The sequence below is a fragment of the Euprymna scolopes genome, chromosome 18 (assembly GCF_053919585.1).
Source record: "Euprymna scolopes isolate OS-2025 chromosome 18, ASM5391958v1, whole genome shotgun sequence".
NCBI classification, from domain to species: domain Eukaryota; kingdom Metazoa; phylum Mollusca; class Cephalopoda; order Sepiida; family Sepiolidae; genus Euprymna; species Euprymna scolopes.
The window spans coordinates 45,587,082-45,609,687 of record NC_136499.1 but is presented as its reverse complement, the minus strand read 5'-3'; the positions used below and the strand labels follow the sequence as shown (position 1 = coordinate 45,609,687).

General features: G+C 31.6%; 1 protein-coding gene and 3 pseudogenes across 2 annotated transcripts in view; 3 read left to right on the top strand and 1 right to left on the bottom strand.

The window, feature by feature from the left end:
• LOC145297611 (uncharacterized) overlaps nt 1-22,606 on the bottom strand; it is a 346,611-nt gene that overhangs the window by 153,261 nt on the left and 170,744 nt on the right. The gene's annotated exons all lie outside the window — the stretch shown is intronic.
• On the top strand, nt 10,109-10,241 carry LOC145298068 (U2 spliceosomal RNA; annotated as a pseudogene).
• Nucleotides 10,307-10,439, top strand: LOC145298067 (U2 spliceosomal RNA; annotated as a pseudogene).
• LOC145298078 (U2 spliceosomal RNA) lies at nt 10,505-10,715 on the top strand (annotated as a pseudogene).

The window sequence follows — 22,606 nt, the reverse complement described above, 5'->3', positions numbered from 1 at the left end:
TAATAAAGTTACCTACCAGCTGGCTAGGCATAGATATAGGCTCTTCAGTGATACCAATCCTCCTCAAAAAAAAAAAATTATTCTTAAAAAAAAAAATGCAAATCCAGACTACCCAAACAGTATTTCACCTCTCTACTGATAACAGACTATAACCAACTATGTTTTTCTTTTTTTTTTTTTTTTTATCAAACATTCCATGTACATTAGGAATTGCCTCTGTTTTTATTAAATTAATAAAAAAAAAATCTTTTTAAAAATGTTGAGTGAAGTTTGTCAGTGCATCAATATAATAAACAAGCCCACGTAGCAGACTAACAAGAAAAGAGGAAGAAGCAATTCTAACTTTTTCAAGCCTGTACACTTTCACCTGTGAAGAAGGCAGTTGGGAGAGAGGGGAGGGTACAGCAGCGATGTTATGGCTTAAAGAAAAGAAAATGTGAGAAAAATATACTGTTTATAACTAGCCTACCTATCTTTCACCATGCCTTTACTGCAATATAAACTTTAGAAAGTTTTCTGAGTTATACAGTGTGTGTGTGTGTGTGAGAGAGAGAGAGATTGTGATTGTGAAAATGGAGGATATCACTGCACTCTATTCCCACCAGTACAGACTATGAGCCAACCTCACCTACCAGCGATAGTTACTTCATCCCATGACAATAACAGCAATAATATTAGTATAACATTAAAAATTATAAACTATAGTAAAAAATAATAAAATGTTCATAACATCTTTACAATCTTTGACAGGCTAAGTAGTGACCTAAGTCATTCAATGATATGTCATAATTTGCAGCTAATATCAATGTACAAATAAAATGATCATAATTAATGATGAATAGCAATGTTGATATTATTTACATATTAATAGAAAATAATGCTTGCATTAGTGACATTGTCATAAATAATACTTTCTTAACAATGATTAAGGTATTGACATTATAATATCACCTATACATAAGATAATAAAAAATATACAGGTATTACTAAAGTTAGCAATAAAAACTAACTTATAATAATGTTAGTAATGTTATAAATAAAAATGTTTCTATAACTGACATTATTACAAATAATAATAATATATTTTTGACATTATCATAAATAATAGATCATAACAATGCATTGTCATAAACAGCTAATAATAATGCATTCATAAGATTGTCATAAATAATAGCTAACAGCATATTTATATCATTATCATAAGTATTAGATAATAACATTCATAACACAATCATAAATAATTGCTAAAACAGTATTACTAACACAATCATAAATAATAACTAATAATATTTTTTGACAATCATAAATAGCTAATAACATACTACTAGCATTATCATAAATAATAGCTCATAACAACATCGTAAATAATAGCCAATAATAAAGTATTAATATTATTATAAATAATATATATATATATATATATATATATATATATATATATATATATATATATATATATTATGGATAATATCATATTGCTATTTAAAGGAGCATTATCACAATAGTATTGTATGTTTATTGTAAGCTATCCTATAGTCCCCACCTTTAAAGACATCATACCGTCAAACTAGTACTGAATGGCTGACAACACTTATGCATGAGAGCTGCAAACCTTATATTCACTAAAATAAAATGTGTTACAGACTAAATGTTGTTCTACTGTGATCACATACTCTGAAAAACCAAAACTTATGTCACTAAAAGCAGTATCATGTGTTTCATGATACTGCTATTATGTCACTAAATTAAAGATTTTAGGGGGAGAAAAATATACACATGGCGATAGTGACCCCACGGCACAACTAATGATGACTACAAATGGTACTGCTGGAAAAATATGCTCCAGAAGGGTGTTGTCATTTTATAGTTGTAGTCAAAATAATATTCAGTTTTTTTTGTTTTGTTTTTTTTTGTTTTTTTTTTCAAATTTTATAGATAGAAATAAAACTAGTATCCTATGAGTGTTAGCGGGCCCCTTTCTTAAAAATGGCACCACTTTCATTTTTATCAGAAAAAAGGGGATAGTATATAGCTATAACAAAATAGAAAAATAATTTAAAAAAAAAAAAAAATAGAAAAGTAATAAAATAATATTTTATATTATTAAAGTAGTTCAAAGTATCATGATAGAAATGTTTTAAATAATATTTATTCAATAAATATTGACTGGATTTTAAATAAATGTCTTTTATATATATTTGAGAAAGGTTGCCCGATTTTCTAAGTTGCAAAAAAGAAAACAATCTTTTTATTATGAAATAATCTATTAAAAAAAAATTAGTTTATTAAAGCATCATTTAATTGGTAATTATTTCTATGAAAATAATTTTTTGAACGTGTCTTTTTTTATTAATATTTATTTTCTATATAATTCTTTCTTTTTTTTGGGGGGGGGGGAGAAGATAATTTTCTTAGAAATATTTTGTTTTTTTAATTGTTGACTATATCAACGCTGTTTCTTAAATATGCTATCTGTCGCAATCTCCTGTATAAAAAAAAATGATGCAGATGATCACTATATCGGAGGCAAGGACTTATGTAGGATTTGTGCTAGGCAGACAAAAAATAATACACAAGTATTTAGTATTATGTAGCTGCAGTTAAATAACGTAACTAATGAATAAAGCCAAATACAAATGATGACTCAATTTCAAGTATTGATTTTATAATATTTTATGAAATCTTTTTAAATTTTAATAGAATTAATTCATGCATTTTATTTACATATTTATATAATCTATTACTTTATTCATTAAATAAATTAAATTTAAAATTACTAAAAAGAAATGTATACATTTTATTTATTAAAATTCTATTTATAACTTTATAAATTTATATATTAATCTTTCTAAATAACTAAATAGAAAACAATTTAAGTAAAAAAAGATTTTCATTAATATGTCTCTCCCTTAAGAGTTAAATGATCGTTTGATTCCTATTTATGTTGTTCTTGGAGTCTTCTGCTTTAATAGGAATTTGTTTACTGGATTCAATTGCAAGAGTTCTTGGTTGCACAAAAAAAAAATGTCTGATTCGAGCTTTACCAATAATGGTTCGGTTTAACTTATCACCTGTACGTTTCTAAGAAAAATGAATTAAGAAAACAAGTCCAATACTATTATAACACCAAAAAATTGTTAAGTTTTTTCTTTTTTAATATATAAATGTAGAATATTTATGGAAAACAAAACAAAAAAGTTAGCTCAATTTGAGACGAGTTCTCAACTAAGTCTGTGTTAGTAGGCAATGGAGCTTTCACAGAATGGTTAGGGCCTGGTCTTGAAAGCATCAACTTTTCTAAAAACCAAAAAAAAAATACATGTTTAAACGTACCAACAGCTATATATATATATATATATATATATATATATATATATATATATATATTGAACTTGTATCAAATTTAAAAATAAACTAGCAAAAAAATTTAAAAGTGTCACAATAATGAACATATTTCTTATTTTAATAATTTTTTATCAACTTAAAAAATACTCTAGTTTAAAAAACTCTAGTAAAACTTTCAAAATTATTATTTTTTAAATGTTGAGAGAATTAACAGACACAACTATTATATGTAATTTGTGAAGTTAAGAAAGGCAATATTTTTGTTTTATCAAAAAAAAAAAATGCAAAATCTAGTAGCCATTAATGTGTCATAAATATACATCAGACATATTTGTTTAAAACTCATAATATATTTAACAAGAACTGCTTCTGGTAACTTCATTTATTATTAAAGTAGCAAATGAGTAAAATAACTAGAAAAAATAATTCCTCATTCTAATTATATTAAGGTTCATACAAATCTTTAGTCAGTTGAAACTTTGTTAGGAGTTAAAATAAGAAGATATAGTTTATTTTGGTTATAAAAAAAAACTACACTTCAGAAAATCAACCATAGAATATATAGAGAATTTCAATCAGTTAAATATTCAGAGAGTAAAAACAATTTATACTGCAGAAAGGCAATTTAGTAACTAGTGCCGTGAGGGTTCATGAAATATTAAAAGAAAATATATGATATCGCTGAGAAAATAAGTTATTTTAGAAAAAAAGAATTGCTTAAATAATAGATTAAAAAAATATTCTTATTTAACAAACTTTTCAACACCTTGAGGCCACTGGTAGAAAATATGGAACAGTTTAGGAAAAGTAAGAAATAAAATGATATTAAATTCTACTAATAATAATATTGGTAAGGATATGATCAAATAATCACCACGTAAGACAAAAAATATTATAAAATAAGGTAAGAGGTTACAAGTTTGTTTTTTTTTTTTCATTATTATTATTTTTGATTTTTTTTTTTTCATTATTATTTTTTTTTTCCATTATTATTTTTTTGATTTTTTTTTTTTTCATTATTATTATTATTTTTGTTTTGCAGACAGATACTATAGCTGGTTCACCCCCCCCCCAGATAACAGAGAAATAAATAAAATTAAATAAAAAATACGAAAAATCTTTTTTCTTCTATCGTTATTAACTTATATCTAGAACTGACATGACTAAAATTTCAAGAGCCTTTTTTTAATATTTTGTTTTTTACAAAGCAATCAATATCTTATAAAGTTTTTAAGATGATAGTCGTAATAAAATTATTATTACTACAGTGACTAAGTATAATTCGTAATTTTAGTCATTAGTAATATTATTAAAATTAATGATTAACAGAATAATAGAAATCAACTTTATTTTGGCTTTTTCTGTAATTTATATTTAATTAATAATTTATGAATGAAATGAATGTAGGTAACAAGATATATATAATAAGAAATATAGTTATATATTATTAATATAGTTATAAGCTTAATACAATTATAATTTATAAAGTGGTTGTAGTTAACAATATAATAGATAATAATAACAAAATAATAGTACAATTGTAATGAAATAGTTAATTATTATTGAAGAAATTGTATGTTTTAAAATATTGGTAAACGTTTCTTTATTAGAAAATCTATTTAAGGATTAAAATAAGAAAACACCAAAAAAAATCAACAAAGATTAATAAGTTTATAAAGTATTTCTTTTTAACTTAAGAAATGAAAAGGTCTAACGCAATCACAATATAAATACGCTGTTTCTATAATCGAAATTAGAAGCCTTTTTCTTCTTTTTTTTTTCTTATAGATTTTATTTTCTACAAAATAGAAAATGGCCGACAAATCATCTTGAGTTTGCCATGTTTAGTTGTTTTTTTTTTTTTGTTTTTTGTTGTTAAATTGTGATTTTTGTTGTTGTTTTTTTTTTTTTTTTTTTAATGTAAGCAATGGCTGTGGATGGCCTGTGATGCTGACTGAAAGGCAGAGATATGGCTTTATGTTTTTTTTTTCCAATCAAATGTTATTTCATAATTGAAACATGTTGCTGTCACGTGATTTTATTGTAATCACTTACTACTTTTGTACACCTTTTTAATCGCACATCTAATATTAATAATAAAAATAATTATGATATTAATAATAAAAATAATAATAAAAATACTTCTAATGATCAGAATGATGGTTATTGTTACTCTGACAATGATGATGATGTTTCCAAGTGACACGAAAAAACGTAAATCATTTTTGTGCAATAATAATGTTATTGTAATGATGATGATAACAATAATAATAAAAAATCTTGGACTGTTTCACGAAATGTGTTTGCTTATGGTAGTCTGGTATAATCAAGAAGTTGCTAGGCAACAGTTTCATCAAATTAGTATCCATATTTATTAAACATTTCCAGCTTTTCTTCATTCTACAGTTCCCTTCTTTTTTAAGTATTTTATCTTTGGCCTAACGAAAACAAAAGATCTTTCAAAAAAGGTGTTGTATAATTATCAATACTGCTTTTGCTGCTTATGTGAAACTTGCATCTTAAATTTTAATCATATATAAGCACATTTGTGTGTGTGCGTGTGTGTGTGTGGAAGCATCTGTGTGCAGAATCGCCCAACAAGGAAATCTAAAACAATAAAATACAGAAATATGTGACTTACTGTTTTTGTTTTTTTGTTGTTTTTTTGTTTTCTTTGTGTTTTAATTCGTCTGAGTATAATCCTTAGTTGGAAATTTGAAAGTAATGAGTATATTATTCGATTTTATTTTGTTGGAGGATTAAAAATTTTCAAAGAACCTTTCACCTTCATCAGTCAAGGATGAAAAGAGCAACGATGTTCACGATTATTTTTCAAGACTAATCAATAAAGAAACACCGAGTTATAGACTTCTGTATTTTATTGTTTTGATTTTCTCGTAAGACAATTTTACATCATATAGATGTATATATATATTATACATAGAGCGTATGTGGATGTCTTACCATTATATATACACACATATATGTTGGAAAAACAATTTGAATTAAATCCGAAAAATTGCTGAGGAAATACGTAAAAAATGCATCAGATAGAAAAACAACTCAAATAAAAATTTTCAGTTATTTTTTCATTCGATGTGATTATACACATTTTTTACTTATTTTTTCAACATGTGTGTATATATATATATATATATATATATATATATATATATATATATATATGTGTGTGAGTGTGTGTGCGTGTATTTTACTACAGATATATGTAGTGAAATGCAAAATGGGAAAACAAATTAAATACAGGGAAAAATAAAAATAGACAAAGTATTGATTGGCTTCGTTCTTATCAACAAACACTTTTTATTTTTCCATGATTTTAATATGCTTTTTCGATTGTCTTTCAGTACATTCTGTCTTTACAATATTTCATAAGATGCTGTGTATTTTATTCTTAAAAAACGATTATTACTTTTTCAAAATTATATCATTACAATTTTTTATAATAAATTAAAAAAATAATTTGAAAACAAAAACAAAAAAAAAGACAAACCGAATATCATTTTAAAATTGATATACAATGACAGTTAATAACGAGAGTCAAATTAGAAACTGAAACCACCTAACCGAAATCAAACGGCACCGCAGTGTACAAAAAAAAAAAAGAAAATTAATGTATAAAAAACTACAACTGGAAATAACTGACATTGATCGGAACAAGAGATCAGCAACCGTTTTGGGGATTCCGAAAACGTTTCCATCAAACGGCAGACGTTTTCTAAACGTATGATGATAATTATCTGACATCTTCATTATTCGTAAAAATTTGCACAAAATTAGGTCCCCAGTTTATGATATTTTTATTTTCATCGGTTTTATGAATGCTACCAAATTTAAGACAAGGCATTTCTTTCTTTGAAAGATCAAAATTTATTAAAACAGAAACAAAATTATAAAAAAGATTTTACCAAAGTAATTTATAACGCAATGTACCAATAAAAATAAACACTTTGTGATTATATATATATATATATATATATATATGCACACACACGTGTGTGTATATATGTATGTTTGCATATACCTGATAATAAACACGAGTATCGAAAATCAATTAAAAATAGAAACTTAAATACTTATATTCGTGTTTAAATGGAATAAAGGAAAATATTGGCTTTGTTGTAACTCTTTCGTTTCTTTAAATCTAAAAGCAAAACTTGATCTAGCAGCGTAAAAACAAACAGCTTATCCATCAGATATACCAGGTAATAAAGTGAAATCAGTAACAACATTTCCTCCCTCTAAACGAGGGAATCGAAAACCCCTCCACAATAAAACAATAAAACAAGACTCCATATTGTTTTTCTTCTTTTTGACCCAGCACCAGAAGACTAATCATCCCGGATGGTAAACCTCTCCCACTGCACTAAAGGAAGAGGGTCAAAGTTAATACCTGATGCCATGTTAGGAGTACCAAAGAACGGGTTGCCAGTGGTCAGTTTTGTGGGCCACCCCCAAAATTAAGCCAACCTCATACCAAACCAGCAGCACGCCACCCCCATCCCTTCACGATGCATAAAGGAGACGAATTGACACTCTCCTTCTAACACCAGGTCTCTTAATCGAACAGGCAAGTTGAGCATTTAGAAAGAGACTTGCTACCATGTGCGAACAGCAACATTGGAAACGAAACAACAATGTTGACATGGTATCTGCAGGTCAAACTGTTATTGTCCGTGGGTGTTGTTCTGGACAACAACATAACAGGATATATATGTGGCGGTCTAGGTAGACTTCTACCTATCTATCAAAAATGCTCATGTTTTCAATACAAGATGGATTTCCATTTCTACTTCCCAATTTTTCTTTAAAAAAAAATGTGAAATGAAATCTACCCGAACAGAACAGACAAATGAAAAAAATAGTTCTTTATAAATGTGTGTGTTTTAACAGTAGGGACAACTATATAAAACCTGACCAACAAACAATCATTCGAACCGCAATAATCAGTATAACCAAAATAATATTTCAGCGTGATATATATATATATATATATATATATATATATAGCTTATTGTGATCCAGAGACAGCTGTTGCATTTTGTCATGACTCATCAGTGTGGCTAGATGTGTGTGTGTGTATATATATATATATATATATATATATATATATATATATAGATATCCACTTCCAAACCATTGACTGAAGACTGGTCATGCTTGCTATGTTTAGTCCTATGGGCTAGATTGCCAGCGTTTCCATGATGGGCGATCAAAAGAAAGTATAATGTTATTTGAAATAAAAGAAAAATATGCTCTTACATACGTAATTGAGCACTCTAGTCTTTCTCCTATTCAAAATCACCAGCATTATACTTTATATATCACCTTTCATGAGAATAATTAAATTCTACTTTCTTGACTTTATATTAAAAAAAAAGAAAGAAAGCTTCATCATGCCATTCCTTTTTATTTATTGCTTTTGATATATATATATATGACTATATACTTGTCGTCTACACTTGGGGATTCATTTCTCTTATTTAATAGAATTTCACGTAACCTTCTCTCCAAAGCTCTGTTTCTATCATAAAAAAACAAAGAGCACGCTAAAAAATATTTAAAAAGCACAAAAAAAAAAATAAATAAATAAAAAAAACAGAAATATGTATCTATGTTTTTATTTTTAATGAAACTTACTAAAAATAGACGCATTGTGTTTAACAGGAGGTCCAATTATATATATAATTATTGTAAAAAATACATGCCTTTGGATATAATTGAAACTGAAGTTTCACAGGGGGACCTGATCTAGTTTTGGTGTTTCTTTCAGAGGGTTTCTGTACTGATAATAGGATGGACCCTTCTCTTCATAGATTTGCAAACTAGATCTGGCCTCTTCATGAAAGCCAGGTCCTCTTTATGCCCTAAGGCCCGTATTTTTACATTAATAAATATTATATTCTAATGTTTGTAATTGAGCACTCTATTGCTGTTCCCCCCTCTCATACATACATCGCAGAATCACTATATACATATAACAGGAAGTTTATTATATATATATATATATATATATATATATAACAGCATACTTTCTGTTAAATACGATCCATCGATTTTTGGAACGTTTCGTTCAAAGAGAAAAGCGGATATTTATCAATCTATGTGTGTGTGTAAATACATAATTGCTTTTTTACCATATTTTTTTTTTATCACAAAACTTAAAAGTAAAGCTGCCTGTTGGTTTCTGTCTTGTATTATCCAGCTACCATCATTCCATTGTCAGAGCTAACATTACTCTAAGACTATTATGCTAAGAAGAGTAATTACTACAGTAATATTCTAATGCCTATACTATTACTACTACTAATAATAATAATAATAAAAATAATAATAATATGGTTCAGAGATTCCTTATTACTTCCTTTTGATTGTTTTCCCAGCAAATAAACTGACTTTTCTTGATTAGCTGAAATAAAACTTTGTATGTTTACAATTATTTGTTGCATCTTATTCTTTTAAAATCTGACTTTTTCATTCTTTTTTTTTTTTGTCAAGTTTCAGGCAAGAATATATATATATATATATATATATATATATATATATATATATATATATATATATATATATATATATATATACAAATAAAATATTATAAAGAGATATTTTATGCATCGATTTTCAGTATTTACTTCAACAGTTTATGGCACGTAAGCTACATAGAGGCTTTCGCATTTCATCTCCATAGGGAATCATCATGCTAAAATGCATTTTTAATTGTCATATATATAACTTACTATTATACTACTATTCTTGGCCTTTTGGTCAAGATCAAAGTGTAGTATCTGTTCTTCAGATGCTGCACTTCTATTTCTTGTTCTCTTTCAGTGGAGGAGAAATCCTTCACGACTGAGACAATTTTTATTTTTGTACCTTTTCTCCACGTTAAAAAACGACCCTGGTGTCTAACTCTGTCCCGTGGGGAGGCATAGTAAATAGGTACTACTATTCTTGGCCTTTTGGTCAAGATCAAAGTGTAGTATCTGTTCTTCAGATGCTGCACTTCTATTTCTTGTTCTCTTTCAGTGGAGGAGAAATCCTTCACGACTGAGACAATTTTTATTTTTGTACCTTTTCTCCACGTTAAAAAACGACCCTGGTGTCTAACTCTGTCCCGTGGGGAGGCATAGTAAATAGGTACTACTATTCTTGGCCTTTTGGTCAAGATCAAAGTGTAGTATCTGTTCTTCAGATGCTGCACTTCATTTTCTTGTTCTCTTTCGGTGGAGGAGAAATCCTTCACGACTGAGACAATTTTTATTTTTGTACCTTTTCTCCACGTTAAAAAACGACCCTGGTGTCTAACTCTGTCCCGTGGGGAGGCATAGTAAATAGGTACTATTATACTAGCTGGACGTCCGGCATCGCTCAGTCGTACAATATGCTTAAACATGATATTTTAATCTATGCAGATTGCGTATATATGATTATAGAATTAATCCTTTATTGATTATTATAAATTACGAGGAATAATTTGCCCAGTGGACTAATTTTCAAAAATAAAATTTTAAAATAATAATGATAATGTCGTTCATCAAATTCCATCTGTGTTTGTTTATAATATCACGTCAGTTGATATTTGGGCTTGACGATGAATGCCCTGGAAAAGTCACTTCCGATTAATGTTTAGTTTACAAAATATGCAAACGAAGAAATGGTTTGCGACGATTTTAAATGATACCTCTTCTTTTATCGTAAAATAAGCTCATTATTTAGAAAAAATTAAAATAAAATGGTGAGGTACACCCAGGCTTAAACATGGGGATCATTCGATCTGTAACCAAATGCTCTACTACTGAGCTATATTTTCAGGTGTCAATTCTGTTATTTTAAGAAAAAGTAATTTGCTAAGATTTTATTATCTCCCTTGCCGGGGTAATGTAAAATATTTTCCTGTAACAATTCTTTTTTATCTATAACAAAGAGACTATTTTTAGGATTGGATCTTTTCGATTTTAGATACTTATCGGATGAATTTCTGTACAAAACATAAGAACACTGCCAAATATATGAATTAGCTTTGTGCGAAATTTGCAAAAGATAGGCTCAGCTGTTTTAGAACCTATGAGGAAGAAACTCGCACACACGCACAAAGTGACTTTTACAATAATCGTAGAGATATACACACACAAACATATTAAAAGCTACACATTCATGGAAATATTTCGATCATTAATTTCAATAAGATACCATTTCCTCGGGCTAATTAAACATGACTTGTGAAATACTAATAATTTTATACAAGATCAGATCAAAGCAACATGGCATCCATAGGTTTCCAGCTGGGAGAGCGGACCCAGACTAAAAACACCGTTTTTGGAGTTTTACTTTTCAGCCATCTAAAATATAAAAAAAAAATTAAATTAAAAAAAAAAAAACGGTATATTTTAGTCTCCCGACTTGAAACCTATGGTACCATGTTGATTTTTATAAGATTTTCTGTAATATCATTGATAATTAGTTATCATACGCTTTTATTATTTAACACTGTTGGATATTTTTTTTTATCAAAACCAAAATGAAGAATTATATATTTTCAGTTATCTTGCTCATTAAATTACAATTATTTTTTTTTTTAATTAGATTTTCACCCTAAACAAGGCACATTGCCACTTTGTTGTAGGGGGCTACTATCAGGGGTAACACTTGAATTTCTGCACGTCAGTACAGTTGGGGAAGCAGGGACCTGGAATGGAATTCCAAAGTCTAGCGGTTCTGGGGAAGAAACTACTGGAGTAGAAAGATCTTTTACATCTAGGGATCCCTCCTGTGTGGGGGTGAGATTTAGCTGCCTGTCGGGTTTGTCGAGAGTGTTTATGTTGTGGGGGGCACAAGTGCTTGCAGTTCATCAGAGCATTCTCCATTAAAATACTTGTAGAACAGGCAGAGGGATGCAACATTTCGTCAATGGGACAGAGGCTGAAGCTTAGATACCAGTTCAGGGCCTATCAGATTGGTGACTCTCTTTTGAACCTTGTCTAGGAGCGAGAGACTAGTAGCAGATGCACCAGCCCAAATATGACAGCAATACTCCATACATGGGCGAATGGTGGCCTTATAGAGGTACAGGATAGTTTTGGGTGTTAGTAATTTTCTAGCACAGTAGAGAGAGCCTACCTTATATATATGTTAGTGATGGAACAATTCCAATATTTTTCCCAATTCCGATACAATTCCAGATTCCATATTAAATTCCCGATTTCGATTCTTTATACATCTCTAAATATTTAACTATATAGCTGTATTTTTTCTCCGATTACTGTAGAAAAACACATGTTAAATGTGCACATATTTTCATAAACATAAAAATATACTGGGGGGGGGGGGGCTATCTATCGATTTTAGTTTCACTGGTGGTTTTAAATCAATAAATATTTATTAGTTTATCACTATTACCAGCAATGGAAGATTTTGCTTTAAATAAAAGCAAATAAAAATGACGATTAAAAGAATTGTTTTGGCATCAAAAAATCTGTAAAAAAATTTTCCGATTCCGATACCTTCAAATATTCCGATTTCTTCAATTCTTGATTAAGATTAATCGTCCCAAAACTTATAATATATATATATAAGAAAAAGCCTCTCAAAAATCAAAACAGAGCTCAATATCCTTTAATATAGAGCTATACTAAAAAAAAAATGATAGTAAATTGTAATTAGCATAGCACTCTTCAGTATAATATATGTTTTCCTGATTAAATTTTCAACATTGTTTATACAAAACAATTTTTTTTCTGAGCAACAACTATTATGAAATACATTTTAGGAGTATTTACATGTCTCAAACTGTTCTTCCTCTCAGTACAGACCAATAAGTCTCCTGTGCATCATGCATAAGTTGCTGGAATCTGTGTTTAAATAGAGAAGTAGTCAACCATTTAAGCAAAAATAACCTCCTTAGTGACATGCAATATGGTTTCCGTTCTGCTAGATCTACAGCAGATGTGCTAACGGTAATATCTCATAGGATTAGCGAATCTATTGACGGACTTTCTTTTTAGAGCAATTGCTCTTGACATATCAAAGACCTTTGATAGGGTACAGCATAAAGGTCTACTTCCCAAGATATCCAGCTACGGTATAGTTGGAAATGCTTCCCAAGATATCCAGCTACGGTATAGTTGGAAATGCCTTCTCAATTATTAAATTATTTCTCTTTCAAGGGTCCATCCTGGGCCCAACTCTCTTACTGATCTACATTTTTTTTTTTTTAATTACATTTTCACCCCAAACAAGGTGCATTGCCACTTTGGTATAGGGGGCTACTATCAGGGGCAGCAACTACTAGGGCACTATATTGGGATTTGGGCAGCAGGATGTCGGTTCACGTTGCACTTGAACTTCTGCATGTCTGTACAGTTAGGGAAGCAGGAACCTGGAATGGAATTCCAGAGTATAGTGGTTCTGGAGAAGAAACTACTGGAGTAGAAAGATCTTTTACATCTAGGGATCTCTACTGTGTGGGGGTGGGATTTAGCTGCCTGTCAGTTTGTCGTGGGGGCACAAGTGTCTGCAGTTCGTCAGAGCATTCACCATTAAAATCACTGATCTCTCAAATCATATCTTAAGATCATTCGTAAACATTTATGCTGACGACACTACCATCTATGATAACACTTCAAAAGCCATAAATGACCTAGTTCTTCCTGATTCTCTCTCCTCTGATCTTGAGCAGGTGGTACAATGAGAAAAGAGGTGGCTGGTTACTTTTAATGCATCTAAAACCAAGCTTCTATCTTTTTATCATCAATGCTCTGATCCCCATCTGGCATCAATTGAAATGAGTGGCTCTCATCTTGGGGAGGTTCCATGTTTTGACCTTTACTTCTGATCTAAAATGGAACACGTACATCAAATCTGTTGCCAAGGTCGCTGGAAAAATAATAGGATCATTCTAGCGCTCCAGTAGATATTCCACTGCTGATGCAATTCTCTACCTGTATAAGAGCCAAGTACGTCCAAGGATGGAGTACTGTTACCACATCTGGGCAGGCGCTGCTAGATAGATCTTATTCTGCCTTGACAGAGTTCAAATTGACTAGCGGAGGTGTCCTTTTTTCTTCCCTGCAACCTCTTTCCCATAGAAGAGACGTTGCGAGCCTGTCTCTGCTTTATTGTTATTTTCATGGCAAGTGCTCGTCTGAGCTCCAATCTATGGTTCCCCCTCTCTAAACTTTCATGAAAAACACTCGTCTAGCCAAAACCACTATCAATAATTTCCCCCACTCTCTATCTGTACCTAAACATAAACATAAAATCCATGAACAAAGTTTCTTTCTTAAAACTGCATGGCTGTGGAACTCTCTTCCATTTCCCTACTTTCCAGCTGACTACAATATGGTTGTTTCCAAGTCTTACGTAAACAAGTTCATGACGAACCACCCCCTTAAGTAATCCAATTTACCAAATTTCCACTACTAACGATTACTACGTCATTGTCCGACCCATTGACTATTGTACATTTATTAACCCTTATTCTCAAGTGGCTTCCGGGCCTTGATAAGCGGAGACACCTTTGTAAAAAAAAAAAAAAAAAAGAAATTATACAAACTGACAGAATTAAAACCCAACTTTGAAACTCAATAGGTGATGCCCTTCCTCTTCCCTGCAACATCATTCTCACAGAAGAGACATTGCTAACTTGTCTTTGCTCTATCATTATTTTCATGGCAAGTACTCATCTGAGTTTCAATCTATGATCCCCCCCCTCGCCAAACTTTCACAAAAAACACTCGTCTAGCTGAAACTACTATCAATAATTTTCCCCACCCTCTATCTGTGCCTAAACTTAAATGTAGATTCCATGAACAAAGATTCTTTCCTAGAATTGCCCACCTACGCTGGCCTGCTCTCCAGTTGACTACAATATGGTAGTCTTCAAGTCCAATGTAAACAAGTTCTTGTTGAGATGTCCCCTTAAATAATCAAATTATAGCAAATTTCCACTTCTAATGATTACTAGGCTATTGTCCCAACAACTATTATACACTTATTCACCTAATCCTCGAATGGCCTCTGGGCTTCGATAAGAGGTGACTCCTTTGAGAAATAAAAAAAAAAGAAAAGGATTCTCTAAAGAAAAACCACTGCACAATGACTGATCCTAGTCACCAACCATAGGAACCTGCCAACTCATTGTAACTGTCGACTTTTCAATTGTATCAGTGCACAATCAGTTGTATTGGACACATGGTTTTCGTTAGATTAACAAAGTTTAACGACATTGAGCCAGGTCAGTACGAGATGAGTAACAATTTGAGAAGACCAGGCACTGTATGCGAGAGGAAATCAATACCCTCATGAAAAAAATCATCAAAATCATTTCTCCTGACCAGTATACACTTGTGAATTCCATATCCTCTTAATCCATTAACTCTAAGAGTGTCTAGATGTTATACCATTGTTGAAAATTTGTATAAAGACTAAAAATGGGTTAAAATACACAAATTGAACGGAAAAAGTATTTTTGTTTTTTGTTTGATTTTATTTAGAAAGCGAAATATTGATTCTCCTATAAAATAGGACACTGGGTACATGTGATATATTTTAGAAATCAAGGATCTATACATTCAAGATAAAAGTTACACCTTAATGAGAAAATCGGTTCAAACAAAAAGTTATGTTGCATTTTTGGCAACAAGTTAGTGGCTTACTGTAAGGCTCATTTATATAAGTTCATACACCATCGAACGAATAGACTTTTAGCAAATTTTACAATAATTTTTAAGAGGGTTCCAACAGCTCTCAAAGAGAAGTTTATGAATATAAATAATTTTTTTTAAATTCTTCAGAGTAATTATGCAGTAAGCAGTACTATTCTATATTATCTTATAGATTTTAAAAAGAAATTACTTGGTGTCTCATTTATAGGACAGTGGAAACTAATGGGTTAACTCACATGCTGTCAAAGGATGAAAGTTGGTTCAAACAACCCAGGATGAAGACCACAACAATAAATAATGCTACAACAGTAATCAACAAGTCAGACCATTCAAACCAATGTGGTCAAATCTGTCAGTTCCATATTAGATTGGTCAGTTAACAGTAAGCCTGATATTACACTTCATTTTTTTTTTCTGCCCTAGGTCAGTGAGGGATGGGGATCCTTCTAAACTGAGGCAATGTTTAATTTTTGTTCCAATTTGGAGTGATTCTTTTTAGGGAGCTAGTATTTTCCCACATTAAAAACTGACCTTGTGTCCAACTCTGCCCTCCGTGGGAGGACAAGTAAATAGGGTCAGTGAGCTTGAAGCAGACACAAACAGCCTGTTAATCTGTTTACAAAACTAAACTAACATGCGCACACACAACATGACTAATTAATACCCGCAAAGTTCCAGGTTTTTTTTTGTTTTTTTTTTACATGGGAGTCACCACTTATCAAGGCCCAGAGGCCACTCAAGGATAAGGGTTAATAGGTATACATTAGTCATTGTGATTTTAGCATAGTAAACAGTGGTAATTTTGTAACTTGGATTACTTAGGGGGACGATTCAATTAGAACTTGTTCACATTGGACTTTTTTTTTTTTTTTTTAATAGGTATCAACACATTATCAAGGCCAAGAGGCCACTCAAGGATAAGGGTTAAAGAGTGTACAGTAGAAATTGGACAATATAATAATCATTAGTAATGAAAATTTGTTAAATTTGATAACTTATATGAAACGGCTCATCAAGAACTTATTTACGTTAGACTTGAAGACAACCATATTGTAGTCAGCCGGAAAGCAGGAAAACGGAAGACAATTCCACAGGCGTGCAGTTCTAATAAAAAGCTTTGTTCATGGAATCTAGGTTTTCTATAATTGCGTTTATTTGCATCTATACAAAACTAAAAATCTATAGCTCAGTCTTGTAATATCCTGTTTGTTCCCATACACAGCGAATGGTGCTATCGATTTATGGCCTTCCTCATTAAATTTTCTTATCACAGGCTACTAAGCTAATTAGGGAATGCATAAAACTTAGGAACATCACAATAGTTAGCCAATACAGAACTCCGAAAATGTGACAGTGATACATGTTCATTCACACAATTCTGAAGCAGCACGTTCAGGACTGCAGAACAGAATGTGAAAGAAGATCACCAGTATATCTCTGAGCAAACACGTGTGATTATACAGAGGGTCTAACATAAATATGTATCATCACAGGTTTGGTCTGTTCAGCCGCAGTACAGAATGGTATTTAAGCATTGTAATGAGGCAAAAACTGCTTCATTCTGGCAAGTAGACAACAATCTAATCCAAGCAGATTGTATACTTCGGAGAGAACAGGGTCGCGGCAGGGAATACGTAGTATATATCTGATGGCACAACACTGTAGACATTCAAGAGAATCAGAGAACACCTTGCCAACTCTTGCGACCCACAACGAATCATTGCCTTGAAAAGCCTGGTCAGCAAATGTCATTCATGAAGACTTTGGTAGCTTGGGATACACAATATGTAAAACTCCTTATTAACCCTATCGAATATATAAGACAAGTGGTCGTTAAACCTGAGAATACTAGATATTATTATTCCCAGATAGTTATGACGTTTCGAGAATGGCACAAATGTATCTTGAAACCAAATTCCATAGACAGGACCAGGAGATACCTAGAGGGTAATAGCACAACTGACGTCATCCATTTAAAGAGAATGATGGGGAATAAATTAAAGTAAATGACATCACAAAATGATGATGTCATCCATCAAACAAGAGACAGGCAGAGAGATCATTTATGATGATTTTTTTATTCAGTTATAATACACGATTCAAAGGGGCACATGTCCTTTACTAGATAAACTATGCAGACTCCTGAGGATTTAATATATTAGCTTGTCACCTGATACACTTTATGATTTATTATCAAGAAAGAAATATATATACATATATATATTTACTTGAAAATGGATGATGTCATAAAGTATGAATGCTGGTTGCCAAAAACTGTGGATATGTATGTTCATTTGAAAGCAGTAGCAGCAGCCTGCAATTCTGCTGGTTTCTGAACAAATAAGAAATTATATTTAACAATACTTATCCAATGGGTTCAAAGGGGGTTTAGTCTATCTTACTTAGATTTGTACTGGTTATCACTAGTGATGGGACGATTACAATATTTTTCTCCCCAATTCCGATACAATTACTGATTCCGTATTGAATTAAAGAGTCTGATTCTTTATAAATCTCTAAAGATTTCATTATAAAATGGTTATTTTGTCCCGACTACCGTAAAAAATGCATCTTAAATGCATATATATTTTCTCAAACGTAAAAACACACTTGTGAAGGGATAATCTATGGATTTTAGTTTTACTGGAAGTTAAAATCAACAAATATTTATTTTATTATTACTAGTAACAGTGGAAAACTTTTTTTAAAAACAAAATCAAATAAAAAAAGTTAAGTAAAGGAATCGTTTTTGCCATCAGAAGATAAGAACAAATTTTTCTGATTCCAATACCTCAAAAAGGTCTGATTTTTCCGATTCTGATTAATCGTCCCAACACTAATTATTACCCTAATCAAGTTGAGCCAGCTTCCTCCCAAGCAAGTACAGCATCTCTGACTATCGCAGCCTGCTTTCGCCAATCCCAAGCTAGGTCACATGATATGGCTACTGAATCCAGATTTCATAGTCGATAACCAATTACTTGTGAACATGATAATGCTGCTAGGTCACCTTTGGTTGTTGCTGCTCAGGACTTCAACTGCCCATCAACATGTTTGCATCAATTAGATATAGAAGGGCGAGGACTCCATTGATGACCTCTCCCTCCAGTTGCCGTGTTGCATGCTCAAACTATCTAAAGACAGTGCTGAAAAAGGATGGGTGGCAAGAGTCAGTGATTCAGTTGTTGAGGAAGAGTTAGAGTTAGTACTCGATCCACACAACAGCAGCAAGAATGCAGTGAATACAGTCATTATCAAAGACTTTGAGCTTATCGCACATTTGACATAATGGTAAGTGTGTTTGTTAAAAGGCTGGTAGAATGGGGTTCAATCCTCGATCCAGTCTTACCAAAGACTTTAAAAAAATGGTACTTGATATCCCATTGCTAAAACACTCATCATTATAAAGGGAGGATCAAACAAAAGTGGAGTAATTCTGGGAATGGAGTGGCATCATCCCTTATACTTTGGTGAAGCAGCTAATCAAAAGGGAACCTTCAGGTTGCACCTTGACTATAGTCAACCACTTAGGTTTAGCTTTGAGCCTCTGCAGATCAACCATTTTCACTGGTCACATTTTGCAACCAGAGAAGAATCGTCCACATCATAACCTCTTGATAGCCATTTATATCTCCTGTCAACTGTTTAATCTATCATAAAAAATATCTCATGTATATTGTAATAATAGGACAAAATTTATTTGCAGCACCTCAATTATTAGTAGAAACTAAAAGGAACCTGTTTTGACTGACACTGTAAATCGCAGAACTGAACAGTTTTGCATTATTTTTATATCTTCTTATGAAGATTAAAATCAAGATATAATGCTACTAAACCTTGTGTCTAGAATCCTTATTCTAATTTTGATTAAAATTCATTAAATGATTTTAATTCTAGAAAATACCCCTGACTAACCTGACAGGTGGTAAAATTCCACCCCTTCATTGTAGAGGTCTCTAGATGCTAGAAAGCTTTCTACTCTAATAGTTTATTCGCTTGAACTGTTAGATTTTGGAATTCCCTCCGTCTATCCTGCTTCCCTGATTGTATTATCGGGCAGAAATTTAAATGTGATAAAAACAAATATCTTGCTGCTCAACTCCCTACATAGTGCCCAAATGGTAGTCCTTTATATATACAAATGGCAGTATGTCTTGTTTGTGGTAAATAAGAGTAAAAAGAAAACAAAACTGAAACGTACAGAAAACACACTTTCAAATCGTGTTCGTTTCATGTATAAAAATAATACTCTCCATTGCAAAATTTCAAATAATTTACATTTCTTACAAAAAAAAAAATAAATAAACCATTTTTTTTTTTAATTTGAACAAATAAAAACTGTTCTTAAAAGAAAACTAGCTGTCTCTAACCAGTGTCGCCCAGGAGTATTTTTATTTCTATTTTTGTATTTTTTTTTTTTTTTTTTTAAGTGTAGAAATACTTTGAAATTTTTCTTCATATTTTAATATTTTTTATTCTTAATTATGAATTAGAAGGGAGACCTAACGTTGTCCAGGATTGAATAAGGATCAACAAATATTCCACCCTCCCATACTTTTATTGTCATTGAAATTGGTGAAATTGCCCATTTTTTAATTCAATCGATTGACTGCTTGCTCTAGTGTGGGGCACACACCCTGCAGTGTTTTTTTAAGCAGTACCTTACCAAAATAAAATAAAAAAAATAAATGATATAATAGTTCCTATGAAATAAATAATGTTTAGTTATTTAATCTATCAAAAATAAATCATCGTTCATAACTTATGAGGTGCCTTCAATAAGTTTCCAGACTGTTTTTTGTACAGGCATTTAAAATTATCGTAGACTTATTATTGCTATACATCAGATAAGATGACTGACCAATTTTTATGAATTCAGGTTCAAATGTACAGCTACAGTAGGAATTGGAATACACCCTACTAAATTCTGATTGTCAAAGCTTTGCACATTTCAAAAATGCAATTTGGACATGAGGACACTTTAGAAGAACGATATGCAATAAAATTCTGTTTTAAACTTGGGAAAATATACCACAGAAACATATGGAATGCTTCAGACTGCTTTTGGACAATCTTGCATTGAACTGAGCATCAGTTTTTGAGTGGCATAAGAGATTCTAGGAAGGCAGGGGGTTTGTGAGGGATGATGAGAGGTGTGGGACGAGTAAGGAAGACAGAACACTAGAGTTGATTGGCCAAATAAAGAATTTCATGGATAAGGACCATCGTGTTTCTATAGAGACAATAAGTGCACAGTTTGATGTCAGTATGGGAACTGTACATACAATTATTAGCGAGGAACTGAAGATGCAGACTATTTGTGTGAAGTTTGTCCCAAGGGTGCTCCATCCTTGTTACAGATTACTTGACCAAGATGAGCATCAAGACAGTTCCTCACCCGCCCTATAGTCCAGACCTTGTTCCGTGTGACTTTTGGTTATTCCATAAGATGAAGAAAAACTTTAGAGGCTGCCGTTATAAGTTAGTAGATGAAATGGCTATGATGAGAATCATTGACACACTCACACAGCATGACAACTGTACACATTTATTCGCAAGGAATTGAAGATACGGAAGATTTGTGGAAGGTTTGTCCCAAGAGTGCTCAGAGAACATCAGAAAGAAAGACATTGTCATGACAGTAGGGAGATGGTCGAGCTGATCAATTCAGCTTCCACAGTTCTTGATGCTCGGGTGACCTGTGATTTACTGCTATGATCCAGAGAGATATTGTTATGAGACAACTGAGGAGATGCTAGAGGCTGTGATGAGAACACAAGAGGACTTTAATGTGGGGCCTTCCAGAAGTTGTTGGAACGGTATAACAAGTGTATTGCAGCTGGAGGAGATTACTTCGAAGGGGACTAGAGTTTCATGTGCGTACTATAAATAAAAGTGCCCATATGAAAAAAGTCTAGAAACTTATTAAAGGCACCCTGTACACTATAACACTGGCACATCAGTTTTTTTTTAACAGTACCTTATCAAAATAAAATAAATGATATAATATTTTCTACCAAATAAATAATGTTTAGCTATTTAAGCTATCACAAATAAATCATGGTTCATCACGAGATACACATGTATCTCTTAAGTATGCAAATGTAAAGCTCAAATTGCTAATATATTGCTTATGACTATTTGGAGACAGGTGCTAGTGTGATACCGAGAATTAAGGGTGGATCAAGTTAAGTTCAGCAAACTTCTGGCATTACTAACCTGCAGAATATAACCATTGTCGATCAAGAGAAGAGTCTATCAGGCATGTTTAACAGCATGATTATATATTGAAGTGAAATATGACCAGTGAGGGTTGATGATGTGCGTTCCATCAAGAGAAATGATATGAGAATGATACAATGGATGTGTAATGTTGGCCTTAAGAACAAGCTTAGATCTGAGGACCTAAGAGGAAGATTAAATCTGGACAGTATAGGGAGGTGTGCAGAACAGGAGATATTGAAGGTATGGTCACATTGAAAGAATGAATGGGAGTTCTTGAGTTAGAAGACGTAGAATACTTGAGGTAGTAGATTCAGTTCACAAGAGAAGACAAAGGAAAACAAGAGAGCAAGTGATGA